Source organism: Lissotriton helveticus, chromosome 8 (genome assembly GCF_964261635.1).
Source record: "Lissotriton helveticus chromosome 8, aLisHel1.1, whole genome shotgun sequence".
Lineage (NCBI taxonomy): Eukaryota > Metazoa > Chordata > Amphibia > Caudata > Salamandridae > Lissotriton > Lissotriton helveticus.
Window position 1 is genome coordinate 1,304,404,620 of NC_136069.1, and position 12,947 is coordinate 1,304,417,566.

A 12,947-nucleotide genomic window follows, 5' to 3' on the forward strand; every position below is an offset into this window, starting at 1 on the left:
TTTATTATGCAAAATGTACAGCGCAACAACTTCAAGCACTTCAAAGTGTGTTCTTGCCCATTGTCTTGCACTCCATGCAGCATTAACTTTGGAACAAAAAGCTCTAACAAGGCTTCAGGAGGCACCCGCAGCTGCTGGCTGCAATCAGTCACTAAGAAATATGTGCACACAGGTCACACAGTGGGATAAAAAAAGTGGTGGCTCTCTAAAAGGGAACATGTAAAAGACATTTTGGTGGTTCCCGTAGTGTGCCACTCGACTGGTATTTTGGTTTCTGTCAGAGATGGTATATAATTAACATTGGAAATGTTTTAATTCTGAAATCGTGAGGCTGTGAATTAAATATTATTGATGCCTGTGGAAGGATTATTGGCCTTCATTTACAGGTATTTTATATTAGATATGTATTCCCTTTTTCTCTGCACATCTCATCCATCCGCACATTTTCAAACTCCTCTTTCCTCTTCAGTACACCTCTTTTCACTCTATCCCGAATGCACATCCTTGCAACTCCCTCATTTCACCAGCTCCAAAGATACACTGCACTGACTCACACACTTTATTTCCTTTTGCCCTGTAAATATTTTGACATCTGTGTACCCCCTTCAAACACATCTTCACGGTATTTCAGTTGCAATTGGAATACGCGACCACTGTTCTGTGTGCTCTGCAAAGACTCCAATCCACTGACAGGCAGTTTGCTTTGCCTTTTGCCTCAGCGCCAGCGCTCTCAATTAAAGTCCCTCATAAGCACGTGGCCCAAATCAAAGTATGCACTATGCAAGAGTAATAAGATGTTCGAAAAAAGTGCCAAATCACAGCATGTGAAATAACTAACTCATGGGGAATGCAAGATTAAGTAAAACGGGAAATAAGGGTGGGACTAATTCCCTGATATGCATTAGCTTAAAGTTGTTAGCATTCATTGCATTGCATGAAGACATGGCCTGCTTGACTCATACAGCAAATAACTGTCTTTCCTGTAAGAATATATTTTTCGCTTAGCGATTGAATCGGAAATTTGGATCAACTTGGCGAGCGAACATGAACCCTGCTCATCTTTTTGATCAATTTTACGTGGGAACATATACAGCAGATCCACTTCTAAAGGGCCAGGTTCCTGCAGCCTAGGCCTGGGGTGTCACAGTTGGGGAGACTAGCATGGTGAGGGGTCTCAGTATAAAATGCATAACACAAGATGAGCATCATAACACCGACCTTTACTGAGCATAAGGCACCAAAGCACACATGCTTACATGCAATCTTAAGTGTGACAAATGGGTAACGGTAGGATCTATGCCTGTGAATGATGGACATCTGGAATCTCTACTGGGGCTATTACTTGGAACACTGTCCTCGGACACTGTTGTCAAGCTCCCTGGCTGCCTGCCACGCCACCATTGCAGCCGGGCTGCGAACCTCGACCCCTGGTGGGACTCGCTTTCCCAGGGTGCACTGGCCCTTGATTGATTGCAGCTGCCGCTGGGTAGGCGTGGTGATCGCGCTATTTAGCGCTGCCTCAACCCGCTGCGTGGGTCACTTCTACGGGGGCTATTACTTGGAACACTGACCTCCGACGCTGTTATCAAGCTCCCGGGCTGCCTGCCACGCCACCACTGCAGCCGGGCTGCAAACCTCGACCCCTGATGGGACTCGCTGTCCCAGAGTGCACTGGCCCTTGATCGATTGCAGCTGCTGCTGGGGGAGGTGTGGTGATCGTGCTATTCAGCACTGCCTCAACCCCCGTGGCGCGGGTCACTTCTACTGGGGCTATTACTTGGAACACTGACCTCCGACGCTCTTGTCAAGCTCCCAGGCTGCCTGCCACGCCACCACAGCAGCCGGGCTGCGAACCCCGACCCCTGGTGTGACTCGCTGTCCCAGGGTGCATTGGCCCCTGATCGATTGCAGCTGCCGCTGGGGGAGGCGTGGTGATCGCGCTATTTAGCGCTGCCTCAACCCTCGCGGCGCGGGTCACTTCTACTGGGGCTATTACTTGGAAAACTGCTCCCCGACACTGTTGTCAAGCTCCGGGGCTGCCTGCCACGCCACCACTGCAGCCAGGCTGTGAACCGCGACCCCTGGTGGGACTCGCTGTCCCATGATGCACTGGCCCTTGATCGATTGCAGCTGCCGCTGGGGGAGGTGTGGTGATCGCGCTATTTAGCACTGCCTCAATCCCCGCAGCGCGGGTCACTTCTACTGGGGCTATTACTTGGAACACTGCCCTCTGACACTGTTGTCAAGCTCCCGGGCTGCCTGCCACGCCACCACTGCAGCCGGACTGCGAACCTCGACCCCTGGTGGGACTCGCTGTCCCAGGGTGCACTGGCCCTTGATCGATTGCAAATGCCGCTGGGGGAGGCGTGGTGATTGCGCTATTTAGCGCTGCCATAACCACCGCGGCCGCTTCCCTTCTGATAGTCTGGGTAATCCCACCTTTGGAAAAATGGGACAGGCATCTACAAACGATTATATTCTGGTAGACGTTGAGCTGTGGTACATGTCTAAGAATTTTTTGGTCCAGTCACGCTGTGAAAGTGACCATAATCCATTGGTCCTAGCTTTAGAGTGGTTTCACCTTAAAGACGTTCAGGGAACAGCAGAACGATGTCCCCCCAATTTAATTGCAATTGAAGATGGCAGAAGAGTACGCTGGTGGATATTTGTACATGCAAATAAATGGATGTTTGATAGTTTATTTGCATGTGTGAGTATGTGTGTGAGTAACTCTATGGATGACTGTCGGTGTGTAATAGGATGTATAGGTGTGTAATAGGATGTATAGGTGTATCAGTACATATGATGAGTGAGTACATGTATGAGTGACTGAGTGGATGTGTATATAGATGGTGGAATTACTGAATAGGTTGTTGTAACTGGTATTGGTAACTCCTTTTTTTTTTAAATGTTAGTTTCTATTTTTGAATGTGTGTATCAAAGGTTATATTACGCTGAGAGGAGGTCTGCCACTCTTTCACAAGGATGATGTCATCAGTGATGTCATTTGAGATGTCATCAGTGATGTCATGAGTGATGTCACTGACCATGTCATGAGTGATGCAATATGTGACGTCATCAGCAGTGCATTGTGGGCGCGCAAGTTATAGTTAGCTGAACTAACTATAACAAGGGAATTTCATAGGTTTTGTATGAGTGAAATGTCCAGCTAACTATAACATGTGTGAAACCTTTGGTTTTTTCAATGAATTTGCAAGTTTTTTTAAATGCTAATTCCTAACTATAACGTGTGTGAAACCTATGGTTTTTTCAGTGAATTTGCAAGGTTTTTTAAATGCTAATTCCTAACTATAACGTGTGTGAAACCTATGGTTTTTTCAGTGAATTTCAAAGGTTTTGTAAATGATAATTATTAAATGTATTATTTGTTATATTTTTTATACCGATTTACTACATTATTTTAAACTATTTATTTTTAGATATTTTATTTTTTAAATTGCATTACATATTTTAAATATAAATTGAAAAAAAATGTTTTAAAAAATATTTAAATTGTAATATATATTTTTTTAATTTAATATTTTTTAAATTTATATATATTTTATATAGCAGGCAATGATATTCTATGGAAGGAAATTCAAGTTAATGGTAAGTACAGTTAAATTTACTTTTCAGGAATAGTAGTGAGCTAGATTGGGGAATTAATTCCTCTTCAATCCTGAGGTCCCCTGTGAGCCAACTAGCCCACCAGGTACCTCCAGTATGCCCCAGGCAGCTGTGTTGTTGAGAGGTGTTCAAAGGGCCCGCCCCCTTTTTACAACCCTCTGCAACACAGCTCCGTGGCGCTTACTGAAGATACCTGTTGGACTAGTTGCCCCCTAGGGGACCTCTGGATTGAACAGGAAATATTTCCCCAACTTAAAACGCGCCTCAGGGCATGTTTGCACTCACATCATCTCAAGCCCCGCCCCCTACCTTCACCACTGTGCTAACGCACCCTAGAGTGTTCTAAATTGGGGGATTAAGTCCCCTTACATACTGGGGGTCCCTGGGGACCAACTAGCCCACCGGGAACCTAAAGTATACGCCAGGAGGCTACGTTGCAGAGAGGTGTAATGAGGCCACGCCCCTTTTTACACCTCTCTGCAACGCAGCCCCCGGGCGCGTTTGCAGAGGGGGAACTAATTCCCCTTGCATACTGGGGGTCCCTGGGGCCAACTAGCCCACCAGGAACCTCCAGTATGCTCGAGGGGACTGCATTGCTTTGCCCCGGGGGGTGACGGTCCCTGGGGCAGGGTGGGGGGGGGGGGTTGGGCCCCCCCACACTTCTTTTTCACTATGCCCCCTGGATTTGGTACCCCCGGGGGGTAATTTAAAAAAAACAGACCGGGTTTTAAAAAAAGAAAATTGGGGGCCTTGGGGGTCCGTGTGGGATCCCCTGAGCAGGCCTAGGGGGTCAGGGTGTTTCTACTCTGCCCCCTTTTTGCGTTCTACACGTTTGTTTTTCTGCTTTCTTGTGCCTTGGTCTACCGAGCACAAGATGGCTGCCAACACTTCCTGGTTTAGAGTGGTGAAACCAATGAGCATGCAGTTTGTGCTCGGAAAGGTGCGCGTACCCCGCGATTTTTTGTAAAAAAAAAAAAAATTGGGGGGGGGGGCCTTGGGGGTCCTTGTGGGACCCCCTGAGCAGGCCTAGGGGGTCAGGGTGCTTCTACCCTGCCCCCTTTTTGAGTTCTAAACGATTGTTTTTCTGCTTTCTTGGGCCTCAGTCTACCGAGGCACAAGATGGCTGCCAACAATTTCTGGTTAGGAGTGTTGACAGACAGTTGACAGCCAATCAGCATGCAGCTCGTGCTCGGGAAGGTACGCGTACCGTACGCGTACTGTTCGCGCGCCTAAATATATGTATTTTTTTCTTTTGATTTTCTCAGGGACTACTGGAGCGATTTACACAATTTGAGCAAAAGCGTGACCAGCGGATCAGACTCTACCATTTTGCCAAATTTCTTGTAATTCCGTTCAGCCGTTCGGGCTGTAGCCGTGTCTAATCGTCTTATGGAAAATAACATGAGGAAAACACGTTTTGGGACCCCCCTTTTTTCTCAGCCCCCACTTGACGAATCCCCCCAAAACTTTCAGGGAAGGAGCGGAGTGGGCCATCTTCTTTGAGAAATTCGCGAAGATTCATCAACTGGCGCCAAAGTTATTCCCAATAGAATGTTGCGGATTTCCTATGGAAACTAGGTCCTAACTATAACTAACTACTGGCGACCGCCAGTAGGTTATATATATATATATATATATATATCCAGGCGAACGATAAAAAGCAGGTGGTGACGTGAATGCTGAGGTACTTTCAACCCAACAGCCTTATATGAAATTTACTTAATGCAAAGTATAGTTAGTGAATTTTGACTTATGGAAGTGAGTCAGTACTAGTTTGATGCAGATGTTGGTTAGAGCAAATTTTTAACCTCTCAATTACTTCAAAAAAAGAAAATGAAAAGGTAGGTTACAGCAATATTATCACAAACGGAATATGTTTATAGAGAAAAGCCAGATAAGGGGCTGTTTTGGAATCTTTTGGATGATGCGGCATCTGGTTGAGTTTAGGGATAGGACAATGACCCAATGATTAAAACCTCTGGTCAGCTCAGGTTGCATGTTGTGGGTATTCCCTGCAAAGAACATCAGCTGAGAGTGGAAACACAAAGCTAATATGCATCAGAGGTGGTACAGGTCGAATGGGTGCTATAGCTACGGAGGTCATATGAGATGAGTCGAAAAAAAAAAAAAAGGAATATCAAGAGGAATATAACAAGAATTTCTACTTCGATTTGGTGTGTATCAGAATTAGGGGTGGGTGTAGTGCGCGCAGCGGGGCTACGCGAAGCTCCGTGAAGCCGGGGTGCGCTACGCCCACCCACACACTTCGCGTAGCCCCACTACGCACCGCCGGCCTCCCTCCCGCCCTTTCCTACAACCATATTTTTAGTATTAAATACAGTAAAATAAAAGATTGGTTGTAGAAGAGGGCGGGAGGGAGGCGGGTGGCGGGCAAATTCATGCCACCACGGAGTGGGCGTAGTGTTGCCTACTACGCCTACGTTGTGAAGCGCGAAGTATGCAACACTACGCCCACTCCGTGGGCGGAGCGAAGTGCTACGCCCACCCTTAATCAGAATACCTCTGTGGAGATAAAACAAAGCCCTCTCTCATAATTTTTGGTATGGTTCATGAACAGGCCTATCGTCATCCTGACAAATATGATGTTAGGATAAGTTGGACTAAAATAATTTGGGCACTCATTGTATTCTACGTGGGAATGAGAGATACTTATGTTTAAGTGCACACATAAAATTTTATTGAAAATTGATTCAGTATTTTATTTCTGGTTAATCTTAAAAAATAAGTGTGGATGGTTAGAGGCTATTATCCTTCCATCCTGTGATTTCAGTTAACATGTTTCAACCTAATGTTAAAGCCACTCACGGTCAGGAAGCTGACTTCAAGACTTTAGGCTCCCTACACAATATGTCCTTTTTCACTTTTTAGTGACATTTTTATTTGTGAGAGGACAACCAGAACAAACAGTGAATCTCAAACCATGCATACATACCCACTCATATATATTCACAGGATCTTTCATATGTAAAGGGGTGAGATGCTACATGGAAGACAAAAAGGGAACATCTCCATGTAGTCACACAATTGTCAAGGAATGGCATGCTAATGGGCGACCAGATAGCCAAGCGCCACACAAGGAAACAGAAAGCAGGCTTTTAACTGAATACAAGGCTTGTCTTATAGAAAGTGCCCTAGGGGCTCAATGGGTATGTGCGCTTAACATTTTTCACCCCAGGGACACTTTGGTATTACAGAAGGGGCTGCAGATGCTTGTGCAGCCCCTACTGTAATACAGATTGCGATGGTGTTAAATGTGCACTTGCTGGACACCAATGGGGCCTGCCGTTATTTGCATGGCAGGATGACCCCATGTAAATGAGGGCACCTGTAGAGGAAAAGAGACCATCATTAGGTGCTCTAACTGTGCGCCAAATAGAAGCAGCACACAGCATGCCCAGATGGCACCTCGCGAAAGGGGATCCAAGATCCCCCCCATGCAACCTGTGCAGGTGGGTGCACTGCACTTGAAGCATCCCCTTAAATTCAGGCCTGGTTGCTGAGTTTGCAGCTCCACTGGAACTGCACATTCACTGTAATAGAATACACTGTCCCAGTCTTCTCTCAGCACTCCCAGTTAAAAGTGTGCTGTGCGCATACCACCCTATATGCAATAGACTCCCTAGAATCAATGGAGCGATACATGATTGAATTTGCCTAATCTACTGGACAAAAATAATCAGAAACAGTAGAACGATAGGGACAGACTACTCTATAAACATTTCCCTATACTTGGCAAAAGGACATGTAGGGGATGCAGTGGAGTAAAACATTAAGACATAGATTGGGAATAGAGGTCACAATTTTGCAAAAGGGAAAATGTTTACATTTGGAAGTTATAGCATTACATTTGGAGTGAGAAGCTGATTAAAAGCTCAGAAGTAGGATTTAAGAAAATATTTTCAGTGGCGGCTCCTCCGCTAAGGTGGAAGAGCATTGCCCCACTGAACAAAAGGTAAAATAACATGATAATAATTATTGCTATTCTCGAGTTATTTTTCCCTATAGCTGCCAGTTGCTGTCAGTGGCTCTAGGATGGGGGAGGGGTGGCAGAGTAGCGGAGGAGTGGTGTACAGTTTCTAAGTGCACATGTTTCTACCAGGCTGCATTCCACAGCCTGGTCAGGAACATGCACAGGCTCCCTGTTCCAGTCTGAGCACCGATCCACGGCGCTCAGACCAATCACAACCAGAGCCGGACTGGGAACCAAAACCTTCCCTGGCAAAGTTCTTGGCCGGCCCCCTGGGAGGGTTTGGGGGTGTGACCGAGCTCTTTGCCAGGGCCGATTTTGCTGCAAAAACGGCCCTGTAACAAAACCAGCCACAAGGGGCCCAAAACCTGCCCCCACCCTTACGGCCCACCGGGCAATTGCCCGGTGCCCGCAACGGCCAGTCTGGGCCTGATCACAACGCTGCATCACAGCATTGTGATTGGCCCAGGGAAGCCTGTCTGCCCTAAAATGAACAACCGCAAAGGTGCACCACAAAGTTCTACAAACAACAATATTATAAATATAATGAATCGCGAAAGATTATGTTTTCTTGTCTTTCAAAGTTCTTTATTTTCAATAATTAACACCGTACAGCCAACGCGTTTCGTCCCAATGGGACTTCTTCAGGGCTTGTAAATTGGAAGAAAATGCTTCCAAGTAAATCCTCAAAGGAAAAGTTCCATACGGCTCCTTTCACCAATTGCTAACTCATAAGTGGTGAGGGCATGGACTGAATGTTCTAATACGACTAAACTACGTCTGGTCTTGATGCGAACTGAGAGTGATACGGATATCCTAAAATTGTGTACTAACTCGGATGAGAGTCTTGCCACGAAGTGGAAGTGAGTTTGTAAACGATCAAGGCAATCTGTCTTGGCTTATAATGTCCTCTAGGTGTCCAGCTCTTTAAACTACTTGAGCAGAGAAGTTGGAATTGGTAGCCTGTCAGGTCGATCGTGATACATCGTCCTGTGGCAAAGATTGTCCAGGAAGCCCTCATCTTGACCGCAATGCATATTTCGATGAGCCTAGCCTGTGTGCCCTGTGCTGCCTGCTGCTGGCCGGGAGTCTGCATGAAGATGATGGAGCATGCAGGAGAGGCAGCAGCTGGCCGGAGGACCAGCTGTTCCAGGTAAGTGGGATTTTTATTTTAAATGTTTTCTTCAGACCAATACGGGCTATGTTGATTTTGACCCAACTTCGTAGTAGTATGCAGAATTAATTGGCTAACACAGTATTTCATCTGCGTAATATTTGGCAATTTCTTTGTTTGTCCCGCACACAGGAGGTTCCAAGTAGTGGTGTAGCAAAGGTGTCCACAGCCTCCACAGTGCGGGGGCCCCCTTAGTACAGTACCCTGGCCTGGGAGCTCCCAAGTGAGCCCAGAAAGGGCTCCTCCATGTACTTTTCAGGTGTCCCCCCTCAAGTTTCATTACACCTTTGGTCCCAAGTTCATTTAACACCTCATGCAGGGTTCAGAAGATCACATGCTTGCAACCAACAGGGAATGCTCTGTTTCAGCCAGCCATGGTTTCCTGGATGCTACTTCTGTACAGAGTGCTTATGTTTAAGCAGGAAACCAGGCCTCATTTTCTGCCGCAGCAGGACCAAATGGTTTTGACTTGTTCATTGAGGAGCGGTGGTGTGCAGAGAAGTTGCCGGGACATTGGTTGCGGCAGGGAAGGAGCATTGCTTACTTGGAATGTTTTCCTTGGTGGTTGCACTTGTGGTGTGGGGAAGAGAACTGGCTAACAGAACCGTGATGTTTAATATTGACAATATGACTCTGGTGGAGTTGGTGAAAAAACAGAAGGTGCACAGCCTTAGGGTGCTATGATTGTTGTGACAATTTATGTTGCTGTGTTTGCAGTTAAACGTGATCTTTGGAGCATTGCATGTGCCAGGAGAGAACAATGATATAGCAGATTCTTTATCTCATTGACAGTGGCAATGACTTTGTGGAAGGAGTTTAGGCGCTTTGCCTGGAATATGCAGCAGACATCGAGTGGACAGCAAGGACTGGAGGAACGCGGTGTGATAGGTTTTGTGTTGCATTTAATTGGCAAGGGTTTGTCTCCCACAACCATAGCAGGAAAACTGGCTGGGCTTCTTTCTATGGCAAACTGTATTGGGGTTTAGACCTGGCACATGAAGAGATTTTGTGGCAGATTTTGAAAGGTTGGGGGTAGGGAACGGAGAGGGGTTTCTGTAGTGAGGGGGACTATAACATTTGAGTTGCTGTTCTGACTTTTGGAGTTTTTACTGTGTTGTTATTATGAACATTTTGACGTTACTGTGTTTAAATTGTGCATGATGTGGATGATTTTTGGTGCTTTCAGGGTTTTGAAGCTGCTGAGCACTGACAAGCGGGAAGGAGTTTTACATCAATAGGGTCGTTTGGAGGGGTGTCAGCTGACGATCAAGTTGTGGAGCTCAAGGACTGATCAAGTGGGTAGGCGCAACAGGTTGTGGCACTGTGATGGAGGCAAGGCGGAGGCATACCCGGTGTCGGGCTGGTGGAGTTTTCTGGTATGGCTTGGCCACAGGCAGGATGCAATAGTCTGTCATGAGAATGGCAAGAGGGTGACAGCTTACCAATAGTTGGCATTTTTGAGGTTGGCAATGAGTAGATTTGGGATACATATGTAACTATGGGACACACTCCTTCAGGATTGGAGCAGTCATGACTGCAGAACAGCTAGGATAGGCCTGGGGACGGATGCGTTTGATAGGTAGATTGAAGTCTAACTGCTGCAAGCGTTATGTGTTGGTGGGAGGGCAGAACTGTCAGAGTTTTGTGACTAGATGGTGACATAGATAGTGGGACATTCTTTTGTACGACGAGTGGCTAAATACGTTGAGCAGCAGACATGTGGAAGGAACCTTGGACTACCCACTAGCAGGCATGAGGTGATATTGTGGGAAGAAGTGGGATACAACGGGGGAACTTGATGCCTTTCTTGCTTAGTCTGGTGGCACCGAGGGGTTGCCCCGACATGCTCCTGATCCATTTGGGGAAGAATGAGTGGTGACGCTGTCGAGGTTAACATTGTTGCAACAGATAAAGGAGGATTTGCAGTTGACAAAAGGAAGGTTCACATGCATATGTCTAATTTGGCGATGGCGGCCAAAAAAACACCCTGGTGAGTCAGGTGCAAGCCTATCCACCGCTTGTAGGTGGAGAGGGGACTAGAATAAAGGGGAAGAGATAGTTTGGGTCTTTGGAATAGGACAAGAAGGCTTCATTTGGTGGGTGATGGGTAGAATAAGAGAGAGAGAGAGAGAGAAGACTGTGGATGCAAGCGGGACAGTGAATGAAAGTTGAAAGAATGAGGTTGGTGTATGGGAAAGTGGTTGAGGATGCTTGGTACATCTTAAGAAGGGGGTATGGAAAAAGGGTTTTGGCAATAAGTTTGAAACAAATCTGCCCTAAAAATTGGCCTTGTATGCTTCAAGTTTGAGTGTTGGTGTGACTATTTCACAATAGCCATTACAGAGCATATTTGGAGGAGCGGACTGGCTATTAACAAAATTTGGCTAAGGCAGGACTAGGTGATTGCATTAAAGCATTTAGGGCCATTTCTGTGCATGTGTTCACAGTTCTCCTTATTCTCACCACTAAAAGTAAAAGTCTTAATAAAAGCTGCGTTGTACATTACATCTTCTATACTGCAGCACCTCCATTCCATTCACTTTATTTAAAAAAATGCAGTCTCCTCGTAGACAAACGCAGCATTCAGGTTGCGGTGTGTGTGGACGCTGTATTGAATAGTAAACTGTGCCGCTGCTGATCCTAAGAGCACGCATGATTCATTTTTTAAATATCTTAGCATATTTGCACATTTATTTTTAATGTCCGCGGCTGATATTAAAAGCACGCTGGACAAATTGTTTTAAAATTGTTACATTTTACCTTTTCATGTGAAAGCCGCTTTTCTTGCACTTTGCCGCCCTCGTGGTCCCGTTCCGCCCCGGCTTGTGCCATTTGTTGCGGAGGGCCAGTTCGAGGAGCGCACTTCCTGTAGGCTGACACCACTTCCGCCCTGCGCTAGTCTTTGCAGGTGAGCGGTCTAGTGCTGCCGAGCCCGTCCTACTATTTAATTGGCGCTTTCTGCTCCCAGCCCCAGTGACAAACGCAGCATTCAGGTTGCGGTGTGTGTGGACGCTGTATTGAATAGTAAACTGTGCCGCTGTTGATCCTAAGAGCACGCATGATTCATTTTTTAAATATCTTAGCATATTTGCATATTTATTTTTAATGTCCGCGGCTGATATTAAAAGCACGCTGGACAAATTGTTTTAAAATTGTTACATTTTACCTTTTCATGTGAAAGCCGCTTTTCTTGCACTTTACCGCCCGCGTGGTCCCGTTCCGCCCCGGCTTGTGCCGTTTGTTGCGGAGGGCCAGTTCGAGGAGCGCACTTCCTGTAGGCTGACACCACTTCCGCCCTGCGCTAGTCTTTGCAGGTGAGCGGTCTAGTGCTCCCTCACCCTTTAGTACTTAATGGTGGCATGGAGGAAGCGCAGCGGACGAGCGCAGCGGGAGCGCCGACTTCGCGCCGAAGTCGCGCACAAGTCAAGCCCGTCTGCGCCCGTCCGCGCCAGTACGTGCCCAGGGCCCAGTTCCCCTGCCCACGATTACGTAACATATTCTCGTACCGCCTTACTGCGGTTGCGGGGACCTTCTTGTTCCGCGAATATTGTTTTTAATTGTCACAATGCGCCCACTTATTGCCCAAATTGCAGCCTCTCATTGGAATCTTCCATTTCAAGCATAGACTGTATGTCTTCTACTTTTTGGAACATTCCCTCCCGCAGTCACACTTCCCCCTCCACTCCGCCCGCTCCCGGTTCCCTTCTGAGGTTTATCAGTATTAATTGTCGATCTCTCGCGAAACACAAGAGAGATATTTTTGACCTTTTAGAGACAGCTAGCCCAGCTGCCATGTTTGTCACGGAAACCTGGTTAAATGACAGCTCTGGCCCTGACATCGCCATGGCTCTCCCCAATGATTACACCTATGTTGGGCGGAACCGGGCTCTTAAAGATGGCGGGGGAATCGCCATTATTTTCAAGAGAGAATTCTCTTGTAAATGGGAAGACCTCGATTTCCCTAACTGCGAAACTCGTTTGTTTAAACTCCTACTTACTCCTCATTTTACTTTAACCGGCACGCTGATCTATCGTCCGCCGGGCTCTGCTAGTAGCTGGGCTTCCTCCTTCCCTGACCTTATTGCCCCATTCTTGGCGCAATCAACTAATTTTATCGTCGTTGGTGATTTAAACATACATTTTAACTCTGCTTCGTGT